General features: G+C 46.6%; 1 protein-coding gene and 1 non-coding gene across 4 annotated transcripts in view; one reads left to right on the top strand and one right to left on the bottom strand.

Annotated features, from left to right (window-relative positions):
- Positions 1-388: 388 nt before the first annotated feature.
- SNPH (syntaphilin) overlaps positions 389-21,826 on the top strand; it is a 38,803-nt gene continuing 17,365 nt past the window's right edge. Inside the window, exon 1 of one of the 3 annotated variants that reach the window (XM_012455282.2) lies at positions 389-445. The gene's annotated coding sequence lies outside the window, so the exon portion shown is untranslated. Of the gene's footprint in view, positions 446-15,008; positions 16,063-21,826 lie in introns of those variants that run through there. The other 2 variants (XM_012455278.3, XM_012455281.3) reach the window with 2 other exon arrangements.
- Positions 12,011-12,147, bottom strand: LOC135277030 (U4 spliceosomal RNA). Its single transcript, XR_010344643.1, has one exon. It is a non-coding gene; the product is annotated as a U4 spliceosomal RNA (small nuclear RNA).

Genomic DNA, 21,826 nt, shown 5'->3' with positions numbered 1-21,826 from the left:
GGGCAGCTGAAGCCATGGAAGCCTCCGCAGGTGATGACAAGGACCCTGGGGACCTCCGGGCCCACCGCCCAGCTGCACCCGCCGCAGCTCAGAGTGCCAAGTGCCAGGGGGTGGGGTGGGGGCCGCGGGCCGCGAGGAGGAGGGGACCGAGCACCCGGCAGGCAGCCTGCCCTCCAAGCCTTCTGGCTGCAGCGGCCCAGCTGTCAGCGGCCGGGGGCTCAGCTGCCCGGGTGTTCCCCGCCTGAGCTCACCCGCCCCTGTCTATCTCTTTTTCCTAACCCCGTAGGTCGCTGATCAGGGCCTGGCGGCTGCAGCAACGACTGCAGAGACGCTGCGCCAAGCCGGGCCGGAGTGGTGCGAGCCGGCGGGGCTGCGGAGGGCGAGTGGACTCAGGTGAGGAGGCCGCGGCGGAGCTGGGAGCTGGCCCTGCGCTACAACGCGGCAGGTGGGGGCCGATTGCGGTAGAATCCCTTGGAGGGCACCAGCCTAAGAGGGGTTAATCGTGACTCATTCTTACCCTCCCTTCGTTCCCCTACATCCCTTTAAGCTCTTCCCTCCCTTCCCTTCTGTGAAATTTACGAATTAGAGGGTGCTGATTGCAGCAGGGAAGATGCCCAAAGTGGGAGATTAGGAGGTTTTTAGGGAACCCACCCCTCCGGATTTTTATTTGTCTTCCTCTTCTGGCATTTGGCAAACATTTAAGCTTCTCTTTTCCTTCTTGGAGGAGGAGCAAGGGTACCTGGGGGTGGGAGAAGGATGGAACCCCACACCCACCCCAAGGTCAAGTGCCAATGACTGCTTCCATCCCATCTTTCCCTCTGAGAATCATCAGGGCCCTGCAGTAGATCTGGGGGAAAATGCCCATAAGTCCTAGAGTGGAAGAGCTGAGCCTTAGTCTCCCCTGAGCTTCCCTGGGATATGAAGCCTTCCACTCCCCAGTGGGGAGCTGGGCTGTTTGCAACACCTACTGGCCTGGGGAGCCCCATCTTCCCTTCCCCAACCCTGCAGACTGAAGAAGAGGCCGGTCACATGCTGCCTGTTTCCTCTGCCTTCTCTGCCCATCTGGTGGTGTGGGGATGGGTTGGAGGCTTCTCAGAAAAAGGTGGTCTCTGCAGGCAGAGTCATGTAAGGAAAGTGCCAGAGATTGGGGTTCTAGGCCCTTTGCTAATTGGCACAAGTAGCCATCTTAAAATTGTTTAGGTGTGGGTGTCTGCTCATCTGTTAAATGCAGGAATTGGATTAAATGATCTGTATAATTTCAGTGTATCACTGAAGCAGCTTTTACGTGTCAGGGGGACCCCTTGCTAAGGCAATTTAAATTTAGGTCCATGAAATAATTGGGGTTTCCTCAGTTTATCTCTTTCAACTCTGGACTTCTCAAGTGAAACACTGACCTTGTGGGCCTCAAGGAACTGGAGGCGCCAGACAGCCCTATGGTGACATCCGTGTACTGCCAAGTGACTTCCCTTCTCCCATCTTCAGTTTCTGCATCTGTAAATCTAGGGGTACACCTGCAGAGGGCTGATGCGAAGATTAAGTGAGGTATATGTGGAAGCACCTAAAATAGTGCCTGTGCCTGGCACATAGTAGATTCTCAGGAACTCAGGACTTAGGAGATAGACTGGGGGAAGGGAGGAAGAGGTGGCTGCTTAGAGTCGTCTTCTCCTCCCTCTCCTCTCCCAGTCTCCTCCACACCCCTGAAGATGGTGTCCCTGCCCGGGGTAATGAATGCTGAAGTGTGCTGGGCCACCAGGCTCAGAGCCTAGGCAGCAACATTTCCACTGCAAGGACTGTGACATCATTCCCAGCAAATGATGGTCCCAAGGAGACCTATAGCCCAGCATTGAGTTTGGAAAATCCTGGCATCCAAGGGCGGAGTCTCTGAGGGAATAGAAGCAGCAGAATCTTGTGTGCTGGCAGCAGGGCAGGGATCAGGTCTTCCGGATCTCATACGAATCCCACTGCGGCTCTCTTGCTCTCCCTGGAGTGTCTCCTTAGAGTCACCCTGAGGCCAGGAGTCACGTTTTTGGTGCCTGAATTTTCAATTCTTTATCTTCCTTCCTGCTGTCATTTTCAGCCTAGCATGCAAGTCTTTCTCCTCTCTATTCCACAGATACCTTCTGCCTTTTGACAGAATGATAAAGGAGGTTCCTCATAGGGCTGGGTGGGGGATTTTGCTGCTGCACCATTTGGGCCAAAATAAGTTGTCGTGTCCCCCTGCCTCCACCCTCAATTTCTATTTGGCACAGGCCCTGTCATTTTCCTTTCTATGTCTCCAGCCTCTGGCCCATGAGTCAGCCCAAAGTAGGTGCTGTAAGTATTGAATGAAACGAATTGAGGAAATTATGTCCCTAGTCCAACTAGGTTAGGGAGAAACTGTGGGAATGTGTTGATTGTAGAGGTGAAAGCCCTTTTAAGTGTAGAACATCATACAGGTTGTTGGTTGTCATTATTATTATTTCTGCTACTGTTATTACTGCTATTACTGGTGGTGAACAGATGCTTTGCATACCCTCTAGGGCTCCTGACTAGACCAAAAGGGGCCAGATGTGCCTGGGAGGGTGGTGATGTTGGCAAAAAGGGATCCAGATGGCACTGGCTGGTGTGACATGACTGTGAAGGCAGGATTGGGAAGGAAATGATTCTAGTTATTTTCTGTGTTTGAGGGAGGGGAGCAGATAATTAGAATCAAGTGGCCAACATGGATATGCAGTAGAAAGTCATGAGACCCAGGTCCAATGTCCCATTCAACCACCACCTTATTACATGACCTTGGGCCAGTCAGGCCTCCCCTCAAGGCCTCTGTGTGGCCGTCTATATAATGATGGGACTGGACTAAGTCATCTCTAATACCCCTTCTGCTTCTGACATTCTGTCAAGTGGATTTTGTTAAATAAAAATCAAACAATTATTATTACCCTCAATGTCATTTATGAAGTCCTAGACCATTAACTATCTCAAGTAATCCTTATAGCAAATAATGCCTATTTCAAAGATGAGGAGACTGAGGCTTGGAGAGATTGAGTGACTTGCTCATGCTTGCACAGCTAGACCTGTTACCTGACACCAGATCTGTCTGGAACATGCTGTGTCAAAAGTTTCGCTGCCTCTTCATGCATACCTTGCTGATGCTATGAGTTGTGTGTGCATTTGCAAATGTGTATAGGGGTGTGGAGAAGAAAAAGCTGTGAAAAATTTATGGTGAGACATCAGGCATTTCTCCCAAGTGACTGTTGCAGGGTACTTCCTGGTTGAAAACTGTGAGAGTCAGGAATGGTGAGTTTTCCTTTCAGCATGAGCTCTGCTTTGCTGATGGTTGGTGGATGCCCCTTTACCAAGGATAATGGTTAGGCCTGAATGACAGTCAAGACAGATACACTTTTTAAGTCTTCTTCTTTTTTGAGATGGAGTTTCACTCTTGTTGCCCAAGCTGGAGTGCAATGGCACAATCTTGGCTCACTGCAACCTCCACCTCCCAGGTTCAAGCAATTCTCCTGCCTCAGCCTCCCAAGTAGCTGGGATTACAGGCACATGCCACCATGCCCAGCTAATTTTTTGTATTTTAATAGCAACGGGGTTTCACCATGTTGGTCAGGCTGGTCTCAAACTCCTGACCTCGTGGTGATCCGCCCACCTTGCCTCCCAAAGTTCTGGGATTACATGCATGAACCACAGCACCCAGCCTTGAGTCTTATGTGTTGTGCTCTGTTTTACATGGGTTCAATTATTTACTGCTCAGATCATCCCATTATGTAGGCATCCCATTATGTAGGCACTATATATATATATATATATATATATATATATATATAAATTTACCCATTTTTATAAGTGAGAAAGCCAAGGCAGAGAGGCAAAGGGGTCTTACCTAGAGTCGTACAACCAGTGTGTCATAGAACCTAGAAAATGTTTAGCTGAAAGTGCACTGGACTTGGTGTCCAAAGGGTTGCTTTTAGTCTGAGCCCTTCCAATGACTGCGTAGCCATGGGTAAGCCAGTTTCCCTCTGAGAATTCCCGTCCCTCAAATGATCACATGCGTCTACTGGCTCTAAAAGGCCTACATGCAACCTTGTTCCAGTATTGGAGGTGGAGGAGATTCCTTAACTTGCTGAACGTTGATCAGCATTTGTTATTATTTATTAGCTAGGCCCTGGTCTAAGTGTACAGCATACAAGAAAGAGTAAATGGCAAGTCCTAGTTTTAAGAAGCTCATATCTAACAGAGGGAGACAGATATCTAAACATGTAGGTATGAGAAAACATCTGGAAGCTATAAGACATACTGATATGTGTGTGATGGGATGGGGAGACAGAGAGAAGGGAATGATCTTTCCTACTGAGTGGGTCAGGAAGGCTTTAGAGAGATGATGCCATTGACATCTCTTTATTTTTGGCATTGAGTTTGTGAATAATAATTTAATAATAATAATATAGGATTCTATCCCATTTAGAATGTTTCCAAACAGCCCTAAAGACTTGTTGGCTCATGTCCTCATCAATCTAGAAGGTGGACACAGAGTCTGGGGGACCATCCAAGCTCACTCTGTGGCACAGTTTCAATGGAACTATCCATTTGTCCCAGGTAGACCAGAACATTTCCTGTCCTTAGAGGCTTCTAGAAGCAGGTTTCTGAAATTCCTCTGAAAAAGACTGTCTTGTGCCTATAACCACCTGATAGGCTTGGGGAATTTTTCTTCATGTCTATTCTAGGCATTCCACCTGTCTGGAGGAACACCTAACACCTGAGAAGTGAAGGCATGTGCCTAAGATTATTCAGCAGGGCTTGGTTCATAACTCTGGCCTAATGGGAATTGCATTTCTGAGCCGCATGGGATCTTTCTACATTTAGGCCACCAGAGGCTCGGGACGCCAGTTCTTCATTTGATGGGCAGCTGGTGCTGAGGAAAGTCTTGATGCAGGTGATGTGAAGCTCAAGCTGAGGGCCTTGGAGAGGCAGAGGCCTGTGTATCCCAGGCTGCTTTGCATTAATCAGATATTTATGAGTGTTTGTCGCATGCTCAGCACTGTCCTCTGAATTGAGGTGCTGAGCCAACCAAAAGGGAGTGGCTGGGAAGCAGCCTGACGCAGCAGGCAGAGCCGGCACCGAGGGGTCAAGAGTCCTGGGTCCTCACCCCAGCTCTGCCATTGACCCACTGGGTGGCCTTAGGTCAGACCCTTTGCTTTTCCATGCTTGTAAAATGGGAGTCAGAGGTGATGATCTCTAAGAGCTTTTCTAGCTCTGAGTGGCTAACAATTCAGCAACTCTTTCTTCTTCCTTTTCTTTTCTTTTCTTTTTTTTTTTTTTTGAGACAGAGTCTCACTCTGTTGACCAGGCTAGAGTGCAGTGGCATGATCCTGGCTCACTACAACCTCCACCTCCCAGGTTCAAGTGATTCTCCTTCCTCAGCCTCCCAAGTAGCTGGGACTACAGGCATGCACCACCATACCTGGCTAATTTTTGTATTTTTAGTAGAGATGGGGTTTCACCATGTTGGCCAGGCTGGTCTCAAACTCCTGACCTCAGGAAATTCACCTGCCTTGGCCTCCCAAAGTGTCTTTCTTCTGTTCTGTAATGACTTTAAGGGGTGGAAGGGTGGATAGGATACATATAATTATAATTTGAGGAAGAATAAGATAAATATAATAAGAGGTATGAACAAATGTTCTGTGGATTTGCTGGAGGGAGAGAGCTGGGGAAAAGCTAGTTCAAAAGCCACTTCTGCGAAAATAGAATGATGCAGATACGGTTAGATGAAGTTATGTGTTTTTGTTTTTTGTTTTAGCCAAGAGAAGTAGCAGAATATTGCTGTCATACTGGGACAGGAAGTCTGTAGCAGAGCAGTGGGTCCTGGACTTAGATTTCACAAAGATCAGTGCATTTGCGAATCCATCCTAGGTTGGTTAGCTTTTTATTTTACCAGATGAAGACCTTCAGATGACACTTAGGTTTCTCTTTACTGTCACTACCATATAATAAGAGAAAGAACATTTTAACACTTCTATTCCCCCAAGTAAGAAAGCCATGTTATCTGAAAAAATTGGCATTCCTTCAAATTGAATACGTTTTGCTTTGTTAGAAATTCACTGCATTTTCTGTATTTTCTTCATTTTGCCACGGACTAGTGTTCCCGTGTTTGGCTCTGAAGTTGGGCTGCTGGGATTTGAATTTTGGCTCAGATATTTTTTCTCTCAGAGCCTTTGTTTCCTCATCTGTAAAATTGGGAAATGATGTTGTCTCCTAAGGTCATTAGAAAGTCTCTACAGCAAAATGAAAGATGTTAAGCAAGGGACATCAAATGCTATTGTCTACAAAGGTAAAACAGGCCGGGGTTGTAGCAAATTGGAAAGTGCTTGCTTGAAAGAGGCAGCTTCTATCCTGCTCCCACCCTTCTTGCCTACATGAACATGTGCCCAATGATGTCATATCTTCTGATTTATAAGATAGAACTCTGAATATTTGTTTGTGACATCTCCTAATTTTTAAAATTTGACTGACTAGGCACATATTAAAATGTGTATGTGGCAGGCCATCAGTCTGTGACCTCAGATGTAAAGTTTTAGATGCTGGGCACATAGTGCTCAGTAATTATTGGCTGGCCCACAAAGGCAGAGAAAGGAAAGAAGGCTGGAAAGGCAGCCTAGGCCAGGGAATGCCTTGTTTGCAAGGCTGGGGCATTTAGCCTGACGTTGGCAGCTTGTGATCTTCTGCTTCTGGCTCCCCCAGCTTCAAAGTCCCTGATGGTGCCCCTTCCCTTTTGGCAGCACTGTCAGGATTGAGTCTCTGGGGATGGAGGCCTCCAGATACCTCTGTACTCCTTGAAGTTGGCCCTAGCCACACCTCCCTACCACAGGGTCTCTGAAGCTTGATCGGCAGCTTCAGAAGAGGGAACTTGGCTAGTGGCCTGTGCAGCCTGGCACAGGAGCCACCTTTGAGAGAGAGGCGTGAAGAAAGGTGCCTGGCAGGTCTTCCGTGTGTGGGGTAGTTCCTGTGTTCCTGTTCTTTTTTTTTCGAGATGGAGTCTTGCTGTGTTGCCCAGGCTGGAGTGCAGTGGCATGATCTTGGCTCACTGCAACCTCCACCTCTGGGTTCAAGCGATTCCCCTGCCTCAGCCTCCCGAGTAGCTGGGACTACAGGCACATGCCACCATGCCTGACTAGTTTTTTGTATTTTTAGTAGAGATGGGGTTTCACAGTGTTAGCCAGGATGGTACCAATCTCCTGACCTCGTGATCTGCCCACCTCAGCCTCCCAAAGTGCTGGGATTACGGGCGTGAACCACTGCACCCCGCCAGCTCCTGTTCTTTGGAAGCCATGCCAGCCTTGCACAGGGCTGCTGCTGCCCTCTCCTTGGGTTGTGCTATGGTCTGGACAGCAAGCAGTCTCTCTGTGGACAGCTCTGCCACATGTTCCCTGCAGAGGGAAAGTTGGGATCTGGTTGCAGAGAGATCCTAGAGTGTTCTTAGAGAAGGACCTCACAGGACCTCTTAATTAGCAGAAGGATCCCTACCTGGGTTTCAGGGCCTTCTGGGATTCAGATTACAGCCACTGATGACAGTTTACATTTTTTGTGGCTCCAGTTAATCAAATATTCATCAAGCACCTATGATGGCAAGGTTCTATTCTGGCCACAGTGAAGAAATGCAAAGAAGTATTTACGTCCATTCATTCAACCAACATGTACTGAGGATCTGCTCTACACGCAGGCACCAAGATGTGGTTCCTACCCTCAGGGAGCTATTTAGCCTGGTTGGAGGGAAGGTATGTGAGTGGTGCACAGGGCCTGACACACAGAAATATTAACCACAGCTACCATTTGACTGTGTGTCTTCTGAGTATGAGGTGATAACCATCATAGCACCCATTTGGGATAGGGATAGAATGAAATCTACATCTAAAGCTCTCAGCACTGTGCCTGCCACACAGTGATAGAACTGCGTTATTGGTAGCCTGGGAAACTGGGCAGATGCGGAAGAAAGGCAACATACAGATGGGTCAGAGACAAAAAGAAGCAGTCAACCAATCCAGGCTCACTTAGCATATGTTATCCTCGTTTTATAGAGGAGGACACTGAGACTTAGAGAGGGGAAGGAATTTGTTCAAGGTTACACAGCTGCTGTGTTGCAGAGCCTATGCTTAGATGCCAGTCTGTTTGGCATCAGAGCTGTGTTCTTTCCTCTAAGCCATACTGCCTCTAAATAAGTGATTGGTGAACAAAAGATAAATTCAACTACCATTTGTCAAACACATACAACAGGTGAGGCACTGTGCTGCTTGGTAAGATAGGAAGTGTTTTAACTGTTGAGGAAACTAGGACCACTAGGAAGAAGAAACTGGCCCAACGTTATATAAGCACAGGGGTGGGGTAAGAACTCCAACACAGGTATACAGGATATGGCTTCCCACACTGTAGTGAGGGAATAGTCGTCTTCAGGGGTAAAGGTATTCAAAGTGCAGGCACAGGAGAGAGTGTGGGCTTCTGTATGCCCTGAGGGACAGGTGCCAGACCAGTCCTTGCAAGTGCCAGCAAAGGAGGCAAATTTTGGCTCCGTTCAAGGGAGAAAAGGGAGAAAATTTAAAAATCTAGTAAGAAAACAATGTGTTTTGAGAGCTAGCACCTCATCTCTGGGCTGCTCACATAGGGCTGGATGTTCTAGGAGGAATTCTTGCCATGGGATGGAGTTTGGAAAGGCTGTTCTTGACAGCTGTAACCCAGAGGATCTGGAATTCTAGTATAGGGCTGGTCACAGGTGAGGCAAGCAGTGGGTGCCACTGGCATTCCCAGGAGGAAGAATAGATGTTGGTCGGAACTATCTGAGAAAGCTTCCCAGAGGAAGAGGAGGAACTAGAACAGGATCTAAAGAGCTGGCGCTAGGCAAGGGAGCAGAGGAGGACTGTGTAAGGATGGTGAGTCTGAGGGCACTGAACTCTCTAGTCAGGCTAGGCCATCGGTCTGGTGCTCTTTAGCAAAGGGCAGCTGCCTGTCCTTTCTGGCTTTTAAAATGGTGGAAACAGAGGTACAGTAAATCCTGGGTCCTGGGTCTTTCCCAAAGCCTCATTAGGCAGCCAGTTTGGCACCACTTCCCCCGTATTACTTCCCACACACTCCCTCTGTCTGCATTGTACCATTGACTCTCCCTTCCAGCCTCCCTTTCAGAAGTGGCACTTTGGACATCTAGCCCCAGAGGGAGAAGGGGTGTTCCAAACATCTCCTCTGCTGTGAGGGAAATGTCATGGGGCAACCTAAGTCTTCTGACAGTAGCCACCTTCTTCACTTTTGGGGCTCAGAGCCAAAAAAGGAGGAGCCACAGCTCTATCCACTTAAGCGGCCCTGGGCCTTCTGGGAGCCACTCACTGCTTCAGAGTCAGGCCTGGCTCATTTCCAGTTCCACCACTTGTTAGCCTAGGACTTCAGACAAATTGTGTTACCCCCTGGGCCATTTTCTCATCTGCCAAGGAGAAATCGATTATTCCTGCCTGACAGGAGATGGGATGATCTGTTGCGGTCCCCCGTGGGAAAGAGCCTGGTATACAGCAGATGTCCCCACAAACACTGCTTCCTCCTGTTTCTATGGGCCTCGATTGCTTTTCTGACCCTCTAAGTCCCGACTCTTGTCCAGGTTAATGATATCAGCTACACTACATGTCAGGCTTAGGGGATATGTGACCTTATAACATCCTCCTGACAGCCCAGGTAAGGAAAGCATTATTATAGAAAGGGAAGCTAAACTATAGGAAATTGAAGCAATTTGTCCATGATCCCACAGTTCTTACATGGTGGCTAAGCTACCAAATACCTGATTCCAGAGCCCAAACTCTCCCTGCCCCTCATTTTGCTTTCTCATTCTCTTCTTCTCCCCATTTCTGTTCTCTTAGGCCTGTGAATGTACATTCCTTCCTCCTCAAAGCTTAGCTGGGCTCTTAAAGCAAGGTTGCTAGCCCTGGACCCCATAGGAGTGAGGTGGCCTAAGAGCTAGAGAAGGACATTTTGATGTGTTATGACTTCAGAAAAGTCCCCAAGTGACCCTTGGACATGTTCTACCCCAGTCAGCAGTATTTCCTCCCCACCATTCCTGTCTACCTCAGTTACTTTTACTTGCCCTGTTCCCTCTGCCTGAAATTTTCTTCCTACTAATACTGCTATCTCCCCATGTTCAGATCTGTCTCAAAGCCCAGCTCAAACACAATCTTTCAGGGGTCCCGCTTCCTACTCCTGCAGCACCTTCACAGAGCCCAGGCTCTTACTCACCAGCCTAAGCTCTGTGCTCTCAGAGAATGGAGAGGACCTGAGCCCTCCACACCTTCCTATTCCCTGACCTGCAGAGACCAGCCCTCCCTGGGTGGCACCCAGGGCCTAGATTGGCGCTGTAGACCATTTGAGCCAACACTCTGTTTTGTGGCTTCCTTCTGGAGAGCCCCTTCCCCCTCCACAGGAGGGGAGCTCCTCACTCTTGGACTATGTGCCTAAGGGAAAAGGCCTCAGAAGCTGTTAGCCTGACAGAGGTGGGTGTTATAAGGAATCCCTGAGGCCAGCCATCTGGACAAAAAAGACCAGGATCCAAGTCTAGGCAGCACTGGCCCCCTTGGCCCCCTTGCCCTGCTCTCTAGGTGGTTGAGAAGAGAGAGCACAGACTGGAGCTGGAGGCGCTTGGACTGTCTCCATCTCTGCCATAGACTGATTTTGTGACTGGGCAAGTTACTTAATTTATCTGACCCTTAGTACCTCAATAGTAAACGTGAGCATTATAATCACAACCCAGGCCTCCTAAGAGCAAAGCTGGCATGATAATTAAACCAGATTAGAAATCTATGTGTAAAACCCATACTTATCCCAGAGGCTTCATTTATTAGACACAGTAGGTGATTAATAAATGTCAGTACCCTTTCATCCATGTTGAATAGGAATTACTTTATAACTTCCCTACATTCCCAAAGCTTCAACACATCTTCAGTTGGTAGTGAGCTCCCTCCTCACTGGAGGTATTCAAACTGGATCAAGGTGACTGCAGAACAGGAATGTTATTCAGAGAAACAGAACTTCAGTCAGGTGGATGTTGGGCTTTGAAACCTTCAGATTCTTTCCTGTCCAGAATTTTTGTGATTCTGTGAAGAATCACACTCAGATCTCATTGGTCAATTATTAGAAATCAGTTGGGGTTCAGCTTGGATGTCTGTTTTGCACAGATAAAAGACAGAATTCTGCTGGAGTTGTGAGCTAATTGAAGGCTTTCTCCCAAGAGGTAACAAGGGTAGAAACAAAATCAGGCCCAGGAGGAAGGGCTCCAAGGGACTCTGTGAAGGGAATCTGGCTGGGATGTTAGGGCCATGTGGCTAGATGTTTAGGTTGAATTTGAGGAAGGCTATACCATGGCTGCTAGAAATAATTTCCTGGGGCAAGGATTGTTTGTCTCTGAATCCCCAGTGCCCAGCACAAACCAGGCACACAGGAAACACTCTAGAAAAATGCTGAATAAATGACAAGAAGCTTTGTTGGCCCTATCAGATGGAATCTTGGGCTGAGAGATTCCTTGTGACTAAAGGCCATGTGGGAGTTTCGTACTTTGTTTGTGTGTGTGTATATGTCTGTTTCTGTGTATGTCTATGTCTGTGTGTGTGTATGTGTGCCTGTGTGTGTCTGTGTGTGTGCCTGTGTGTGTCATTGTGTGTCTGTGTGTATGCCTGTGTGTGTGCCTGTGTATATCTGTGTGTGTATGCCTGTGTGTATGTGTGCCTATGTGTCTGTGTGTATATCTGTGTGTGTGTCAGTGTCTATGTGTGTGCCTGTGTATGTGTCTGTGCCGGTGTGTCTTCGTGTCTGTGTGTGTGTCTGTGTCAGTGTCTGTGTGTGTGTCTGTGTGTATCTGTGTGTGTGTCAGTGTCTGTGTAGGTGTCTGTGTGTGTGTGTTGTTTGTGTTGTTTGCCTGGCTTCCTAAGACGACTCCTGTTTGCTATGCTTTCCCTTTCCTTTTCTCCACTCCTTCCCCTCCTCCTCCTTCTAACTTTATTGAAATATAGTTGATAACAACAAGCTGCACATATCTAAAGTACAGTTTGGTAAATCTTAACATATTTCTTTTTTATTTCTTTCAATTAGCAATAATCATGCCTCAGATAAACCACATTGGCTACGATACTGCCACTGTGCAAAGCTATACTGATGAAACCATCACCACAATTAGGATAGTGAACATGTCCATCATCCCCAAAAGGTTCCTCCCTCCTCATCCTTAGGCAATGACTGATCTGCTTTCAGTCAGTACAGGTTACTTCACATTTTCTAGTAATTTATATAAATGGAATAATATAATATGCACATTTTTGGTTTGGCTTTTTTACTCAGCATAATTATTTTGAGATTCATGTTGTATATACCAATAGTTTATTCCTTTTTTGTCTTGCTCTGTCACCCAGGCTGGAGCACAGTGGTGCCATCTCGGCTCACTGCAACCTCTACCTCCCGGGTCCAAGCAATTCTCCTGCCTCAGCCTCCCAAGTAGCTGGGATTACAGGCATGTGCCACCATGCCTGGCTTATTTATTTTTTTTTTTGGTAGAGATGGGGTTTCACCATGTTGGCCAGGCTATTCTCAAACTCATATTCCATAGTATAAAGAAAGGATACATTATCATTTGTTTATACATTCATCTGTTGATGGGCATTTCATTTTTTCCAGTTTTTTTTTGTAGCTATTACAAGTAAAGCTGTTATAAATGTCTGTGTATAAATCTTTCAGTGGACATACATTTTCCTATTTTCTTGGGTAAGTTCCTAGGAGAAGAATGGCTATATCATTTGGTAAACATATATGCAACTTTTTAATAAACTGCCAGAGTGTTTCCAAAGCATCTGTACCATTTGACATTCCTACTGGTAGTGTTATGGGAGTTTCAGCTCTCCTACATCCTCATCAGGACTTGGTATGGTCAATCTTTTTAATCTTAGCCATTCTAATAGGCTTGTAGTGGTATCTCCTTACAACTTTAATGGGCATTTTCCTAATGACTAATGACATTTAGTATCTTTTTGTATCTATTTGACAGCCAGATATCCTTTTTGGTGAAGTGTCTGTTCAAGTATTTTGCCCATTAATTAAAAAAAAAAAAAAAGGAACTGGGCTGTTAACCTTCTTACTGAGTTGAATGAGAGTATTTTATACATTCTGGATATAAGTTCCTTGTTAAATATGTATTTTGCAAATATATTCTCCCAGTGTGTAGGGCTAGTCTTAGAGGACCTGATGGAAGTTTCGTACTCAGTGTATATGAATGGGTGAGAGAGGCACTGATAGAAAGACTGGTTTCCTGAGAGACTCCAGCTGCTGCTGCTGCTGCTGCTTCTCCCTCTCCCTTCTCCCTCCTCCCTCCTCCCTCCTCCTCCTCCTCCTCCTCCACTTCCTTCTTCTTCTTCTTTTTCTTCTTCTTCGTCTTCTTTTCTTGTGAGACAGCGTCTCACTCTGTCACCAAGACTGGAGTACAGTGGCGCCATCACTGGCTCACTGCAGCCTCCACCTCCTGGGCTCAGGTGATCTTCCCACCTTAGCCTCCCAAATAGCTGGGACCACAGGTGTGCACCACCATATCTGGCTGAATTTTTTTTTTTTTTTTTGAGACAGAGTTTTGCACTTTTGATCAGGCTGGAGCGAAGAGGTGCAATCTTGGCTCACTGCAACCTCTGCCTCCTGGGTTCAAGCGATTCTCCTGCCTCAGCCTCCTGAGCAGCTGGGATTACAGGCACGTACCACCATGCCTGGCTAATTTTTATATTTTTAAGTAGAGATGGGGTTTTGCCATGTTGGCCAGGCTGGTCTTGAACTCCTGAACTTAAGCCATCTACCCACTTCAGCCTCTCAAAGTGCTGGGATTACAGGCATGAGCCACTGTGCCTGGCCCAGATTCCAGCTTCTGAATTCAGTTCTTCCCTTCTACCATCTAGAACCATGAAAGGATAGCACTTGGACCTGCATAAAGCTCACAGGTCTCAACAGTCTTATTTTGCAAACAGGGAGCCTGAGTCCCTTAGACGCCATGAAGGTCTAGTGTCAGAGTCCACAAACAGCTCTGTTGTCCAGTGGGGCCTGGCTGTCCCTTGATACCTTTTATTCCTGTGACCCTGGGTGAGTAAGGTGACTTAGCATCCCTCATCTTGTGAAGATGTGCGGAGCAGTGACTTCCTGTGGATGAGAGGCTGGAGTAGAACTCTCCAGCTGACCCTCCCAACAGCAAGGGCAAGGGGTGTGTGTCAGCACCAATGCCATTAAAAGGCCTTTTGGAGGCAGAGGAGGAGAGGCCATCTATTCAGTAAGGAAGGTTTGTTGAGCTCTACACTGACCAGATTGGGGGAGGCACTGGCTGGAGCAGTGCCCACAGCTTTTCTGATTTGTTCTGAGTTGGGTGGAGCCTGGACAAGGGCCTTGTGACCTCTTCTGCCAGACCTCTTTCTCAGCTCACCAGCAGCACACACATATATGTTTGCACACATGTATACATGTAGGCTCAGTAACTCCCAAAAGGTGGAAGACTGTGGTCTACAGGTGGAGATGTGTGTAAACAGCCTGTATCCTATTGGAGCTCTGAAAGGAGCATGTGCCACAGGGCTGTGAACTCTGTCTCCCTTGAGGCTACACACAAGCATTCAGGCCTGGATTGAACTTGGAAGATAAGTAGGCTGAAGAGGCTTGGGAGAGGTTTCCAGGAAAGACAGCACTGCATAGGCAGAAGTCCAGTGAATTTTCAAGATGAATTGCAAAGGAAGTGTGTGGGAGACAAGGCTGACAAGGCAGACAGAGGTCAGGTTGTCACAACAGCTCTATGAGGTGGGATGTGTTATTTCCACTTTATAGATTGGCAGACTGAGGGGCAAGAGAGGTATGCCTCAGGTCTGAGTCATACTCAATGGCAGAGCTGAGTGCCCTGGCCCCAAGTACTGTGGCCTCCATACTGTACTAGGCTTTGTCCCAAGAGGTTGAGAGGATGGAGCTCTCTCAGGGGCCCTCTTCCTGGTGCCTGAATTGATGGGATGGGGTTCTCAGAACTGCCAGGTCATCTGTTTGGCTGCCTGACTTCCCTCAGCAGGCGTTTACTAAGCCTTGATTCTGAATCTAGCTCTGTTCCTAGCACCTGGGAAGACTCCAAGCCTCTGAAGGCATGATGCCCATTCCTCTTTTAGCCCTTGCAGGATAACAGACACCTAGCCAGGTTCCCAAGCCCAGGGTGCTGCTGTTCACAACTCACAGGCCAGAACTGCCACTGCAACTCTGGATAGAGTGGGGTGTGTGTTTGTATGTTTTCAGCTGGGTAAACTGCCACCCCTGAATAGGGTTCTATTATTGAGGGAGGAGGGCTAGAACATTGAGTAGGCAGTGAAGCTAACCCACACAGAGGCCTTGGTGTCATCACGATTCTTCCCTCTCCCTCATTCTCTATAGCTTGTCTCTTCTGGGGGCCCTGAAGAGTCTACTTCCTAAATTTCTCTTGAAGCTACCTTTACTTCTGTCACCTCCTCACCTCTACTCTCATTTTGACTTTTATAGCCCTCATTAAAACTTCATCATCTCTGACCTCTCCAGGTGCTTCTCCTCATCTCTTCCCAGTCCATACTTGGCAGAGCTGGTACAGGATTATATTCTATAATATAAATCTGACCTTGAGCTTTAGACCTGCCTTGACCTTGAACTGTAAACCTGACTTTGCCCTTAAACTTCATCAGAACTTTTTTCTATAGGCTCAAAAGGCACCCCTATTTCCTCCTGGCTCAACCATTCTCTCTACTTTCCCTGTGCCCTACACTGTGTGGTCTAGCAATGCCCAGCCCTCTGCAGCTCTCTTAGTCTCTGTGACTCTGTAAATGCTAACTCCTGTTCCTGCCTGGAATGTGTAATGCTCCTCTACAGGCAGCTCCTGGGTACCTGGAGAACAACTATGCACCCATCTTCCAGAGCTCTGCTCAAGGGCACCAGCTTCTGAGTTCTGCAGAGGAGTCCCTCTCGCTTCTGCCCAACCCCCCCGTGACACGTGCTTTGATTATGGGACTATTGGCAGAGGAGGAAGTGGCACACAACAGACACTTGGTAAATATTGACTGAAACAGCCATGCCAGAGCTGCCACACAGATAGGAAATGCTGTAATTAGAAGTGGGAGTAGCTTTGGAAGGCTTGCTTTCCATCTTGGAGCTAGGCTATTTCTGAGCTAGGCCTCAGTTCACCGCCTGCATTTCCATGGGGCAGAGGGTGGAGGGTGGGGGTGAAGATATTTGCCACAGGGCCGAAGAGACGTGGAAAAATCATCTTGGATGATTTATATGTCTGAGCTTGAACAGTTTGCCTTTTAAGGCTTTGGCTAAGTGCTGGTGGTTTGATCAAGTAGAAAACCCAGCTAATGGATCTACGTTATGGGTGGGAGAACCAATAGGCAATCTAACCCTTCAGGAAAGCAGTTTGGCAGCACATTCATGCTTTTTGACCCTATAAATCCATTACCAGGGAACCAGCCTAAAGAAATATTTCTAAATACAGAAAAATAATCATGTACAAAGATGTCTATTGTAACATTATTTTTGATAGTTAGAAAGTCTAAATGTTCAAGAGAGAGGGATGCTAAATGAACCATGATGGACCTATTAAATGGAATACTATGCAGCCCATAAAATACTTTTTTATAAAGGATATGCCATATGGGCAGTTCTTTTTTTTTGAGAAGGAGTTTCACTTTTGTTGCCTACGCTGGGGTGCAATGGCTCAATCTCAGCTCACCGCAATGTCCACCTCCCGGGTTCAAGTGATTCTCCTGCCTCAGCCTCCTGAGTAGCTAGGATTACAGGCAAGCACTACCACACCTGGCTAATTATATATATATATATATATATATATATATATATATATATATATATTTTTTTTTTTTTTTTTAAGCGGAGACAGGGTTTCTCCATGTTGGTCAGGCTGGTCTCAAACTCCCGACCTCAGGTAATCCACCCACCTCGGCCTCCTAAAGTGCTGGGATTACAGGTGTGAGCCTCCATGCCTGGGCAATTCTTAAACTATGATAAATTTTAAAAAGATACAAGTTATGTTTTTGTCATGGTTATAACTGTATAAACATAACCCCACGCCCCCTAAAAATATCTGTGCTTAGAAAAAGGCCTGAGAAGAGGCAGCAGTCAAATTAAACAGTGGTTCATCTTTCAGTAGCAAAACCAGAAGGCTTTTAAACAGGTATGTACTACTTTTACAACTATATTTAAAACTTTAAAATTACCCAGTTGAAGCTATGGGAGCCCATTTTAGTTCTGTACCTTTCTGGGATAAGTTATTCAATTGTCTCTGAGGCTTGGTTTATAACATACGGGAAAGAAATTACTGTTTATTCGGGAGTGTGTGTGCCAGGCTCTTTGCATGCACCACTGAGTTCGGTCTTCACAACTGAAACTCCATTTTACAGATGAAGCTCATGGTCAGTCCTTATGCTAAGAACTAGGTTTCCAGCTTGATTCTGCCCTAGGACAAAGCCCCTGCTCTCTACATCGTATCAGGGGCCCGTATGATGCCTGCTTTGGGGAAAGGGCAGTGAGCAGGACACTTGAGAGTGCTATGTCAACAGAGCCAGTGTGGGCTGAGCCTTTCCCCTGAGTTTATTTTACAAGGTTAGGGAGATCAGTGTTTGCCAGCAGGTGGGAAGAAGAGAGGTTTTAGCTGGCTGCAGCCAGAGCTGGTGCTCTCTGCTTTACCTCCTTGGCCCTATCAGCCTTTTCCTGAAAAGGATTTACCCCTCTGCCCAAGTATTCCATTCTTCTTCCCTGACAGCTTAGAACCAACCAAAAGAACATTGCAAAGCTGTGTTCTCTGCCCCCTTGTACATCCCAGTGCCCTGGATTCAGAGCCATAAGCCTGGGGTTCCAGTCCTCACAACACTGATGATTTACTTGGGGCCTTGGGCAAGTGCCACCCACCCCCATGCTGACCTCAGATCTTCTACATTTAAAATGAAATTGGACCAGAATAGAGATTCCAAATTCCAATGCCAGGCTGATAACAAACAACACAGACCAGTTATAAGAGCAAGAGCTCTGGTAAGAACTTTGGCAAAAAGGAACCACTTCTCAGTCTCAGACAATCATTACCATGCAGAAATGCAGGCACAGAGCTGAAAGATCTTTCAATTTGTTTGAGACAAGCCAGAAAACATGGATTTAAAAAAATATGAAATATCTCAGTTTATAAATATTGACTGAATTGGAATACATATACATGCAGGTTTTCAAGCATGATACGGCTGTGGGCTGCCACTTTGGAATCTCTGTAGTCACCTGTCTCTGAGAACCTTCTCACCCCGACCTTCTGGTACCTGGACTCCTGGTGTACAAACACTGCTAGCAGAATAGGACTGGCTAGCAGAATAGCCCAAGCACTGGCTGGGCAGAATAGGACTCGGGACTGTGAGAGCAAGGAGGTCAGTCTACTGAGAAGGAGGAGAAGGCCCTAAGTTTGGCCTTCCTGGACCCCAATACTTAGCCTTCAAGGCTTCTAGAAATCCTATCCCAGCTGTGACATGCACGGTGTACCAAGGGCCCCTTGTATGCTCAGCAGCACAACCTCCCTTCCTTGTCATGACAGTGAGTAACCTCAAGTACACACAAGGAAATTGGTCCTGAGACTGATGGGCCTGAGGGCACACAACTCCCAACTGAGCTGGGATTTGAATCCACCACCTGAGCTCTTGCATATAATCACTACAGCCCTTACAGGGGACCTGCTGGTGCTATTTTTTCAAAGATGAATAAAACTCTTCTAGCTCATAATCTAGCAGGAGAGACAAGCCCACTAAAATAGGATACTGTGTGTAGAAAGGACTATAATAATATAAACAAAGTACCACAAAGCTTTTTTTTTTTTTTTTTTTTTGCCTTTTTGTTGAGTTGCTAAGAAGCCTATCCTTACTTGGGTAGTGACATCAACCCAAATGATTGCAGACCCCCTTATTCATCCAGCAAAGATTTATTGAGGGCCTGTGGTAGACTGGCACTAGTCTAGGCACAAAGCACTCCTAAAGCATAAAATGGGCATCTATCCTTACCTTTCTGGAGCTTATACTCTAAAGAGATAAAATAAATACGTACATACATATGTTAGCTGTTGCTAAGGACAGTGGAGAGAAACGAAGCATGGGAAGAAAGAGGAGTGCTGTGGGAGGAGCACACAACAAAGCGGTCAGAGAAGATTCACTGAGAGGGTGAAATTGGAGAAAAGGCCTGAAGCAGGAGAGAGAATACATGGGGCAGAGACCTGGGAGAAGAGCATTCCAGGCAAAAGGAACAGCATATGCAGAGGCCCTAAGGAGGAAATGATCAAGAAGGCAGGGTGGCCAGAGCAGAGTGAATGAGGAGGAGAGGTAGATGAGGTCAAAGAGGTAAGTAGGGGTGGGGGAGGGATGCGCAGAACTTTACATCAACCAAAGTAAAGGCTTTAGCTTCCATTGAAAGGAAGGACCATTGGAGGGGTTTTGAGTAGAGGAATGACATGATCCAACTCTTGTTCTAAAAGGATCCCTTTGGCTGCTGGGTCGAGTTTGTAGGAGATAATGAGACCTGCACCATCCAAAAAAGAGATGGTGGTAGCTTGGACCAGGGATGGAGCAGTGAAGATGCCGAGAGGTGTCAGATTCTGTGACTGTGTCAGCCTCAGTCTCCTTATCTGTAAAATGCATATACTGTGCAAGGAAAGAAAGCTGACAGGCTTTTCTGATATATGTGAGGGTATTGGCCTACCTGACTGGAATGATGGAATTGCCATTAACTGAAATGAGGGAAGCTGCAGAAAAACAGATTTGTAAGGCAAAATCAGAAATCCATATTTTGGATGTGTTAATTTTGAAATACTCTTAGGCCAAAGTGGCGATGCCCTTAAATCCTGTTGTTTGGTAGACAGTGATCAGTTTGGGTTTTTTCTTTCCTTTTCTTTTTTAGCAGGTAGACTTAAGAAAGCATAAAATGATTCTGTAGTCAGGAACCTCTCAGATATAAACTAGTATAGTCGTTCAGATTAAGATTTTGGACTGGAAGAAAGATGTAATATACATGAACAACATTGAGAATAAGAATATATTTAGGCAAATAAATAATTACTGCTCTTTATTGGAGTGCTGTCCCTACGCCGGGTCCTTGGTAGGCATTTCACATATGTTATTGCTCATTGTGATTATACTTATGCACAACTGTAATCAGCCCCCCTTTGACAGATAAGGAGACTGAGGCTTAGAGGAGTAAAGCGGCATTCCCACTGTCATAAAGATGGTGGGTGGTGGAGTTTGGAATTCAAATTTCCAAATCCAGTCATATTTGATCTAAAATTCAGTCACATTTGATGCTCAAGCTGTGGTTTCTTTCTATCAGGTTAGTCTGCCTCTCAGCAAAAGGGGAAAACTCGTTCTGAGATAGATAAAGGGCCTTTAAAATAGGACATAGATGTTTGTAGAATCTCCCTTTTAAAGCATTTTAGAATGCTTACTTTGGCTAAATTAAGAGGTAGGGCAGCTTTCTGGGTAACCTCAGGCAACTAACAGGTCCCTGACTTTCTGGGTAACCTCAGGCAACTAAAATGCGTTTTCTGGGTTTCAGTTTCTTTTTCCAAAGAAGGAAAACTTACTAGGAGAGGCATTTACTAATCACCCACCCTCTTCCAGCAAGTGTGAGCCACAATAGGCCTTGTTGAAGGCCCTGGATCTTATCGAAGGTGAAAGAATTCAGCATGGCTTGGGAAGTGCCACTGGGAATCAGGTGGACAGTGACCAGCTGCGGAGGACAGCAGGGCAGCCAGCAGCTGGAGAGAGAGAGGGGAGCTGGGAGGAGAGATGAAGGAGCTGCTATGAGATGGGCTCCTGGGCTGAAACTGGCATGGTTGGGTGCGCTGGGCTCCGTGTCTCCATGCTGAGCCCCTGGGAGCTGCAGGAAGATAGATGAGACTTGACTTCCAACAGGAGTGGCATGCCTGGAATGGTTGGTGGGATTAGAATGACCTGGTCCTGCTTCTATGGCTCCATTGTGGCCTTTGGCAAGTCTTCACTTTTCTGTCTAGAAAATGTGGCAGTTGGGCCTCGATTGTCATGAAATTCCAGGAGAGAGTGTGTGTGCACGAGTGACAGGGAGAGAATACAAGTGCAAGAGACAGCGTGAGTGATTTTATGTGGTTTCTGGTTTTGTATTACCAGGAACGAGGAAGCTCTCTGATCTCAGGAGGGGTGGGGCCTTGTCCCTGGAAAGGGGCTGTCATTGTAGGCGGAAGAGATGACATCTCCACATCCCTTTAGTCCTTTGGTCCATGTTTTCCAACGTGTCCTTCAATCTCACATGAGCAAAGCACAGCACACACAGGGCAACTTGGGTGAGCTTTGAGGGCACCATCTTTCCTTAGGACCCACTTCGCAGACTCCCAGTGGACCATGGTCTTGGCCTGCAGACTATCCCATGCAAAAGTGTTTCTTTTAACATGCATTTTTAGGGAGATCTTTATTTCTTCCAAAGAACCAATTTTCTAACTACCCTCCCATAACCATGAGAACAGTAAGACTGAGCGTACTTTCCCTTTTGGCATCAGTGGCCAGGAAGCTTGGAATTGAATCTCAATGTCATTATTGCCACCACGTATTTGTGGTCAGCTTGGATATTCCCTTCTTCCCTGGGCCTCAGTTTCAGTGCATATTTTACTGCATGTCATTTATGAGCTGCCTTAAAATTGTCAGGACTTCTCCTGTTATACCCCTAGGCTTTCCTTCTAAGATTTCTTTACTTGAAAAGCTACTTTTCGTTCTTATTTTTTTGAATTTTTGCCTGGATCTAAATTGGG

The sequence above is a fragment of the Aotus nancymaae genome, unplaced genomic scaffold, assembly GCF_030222135.1.
Source record: "Aotus nancymaae isolate 86718 unplaced genomic scaffold, 86718_ANA_hifiasm-v0.15.2.pri h1tg000029l, whole genome shotgun sequence".
In the NCBI taxonomy this organism is placed as follows: Eukaryota; Metazoa; Chordata; class Mammalia; order Primates; family Aotidae; genus Aotus; species Aotus nancymaae.
Note: the sequence above shows the minus strand (reverse complement) of the source record. Positions and strands in the feature narration are given on the sequence as shown.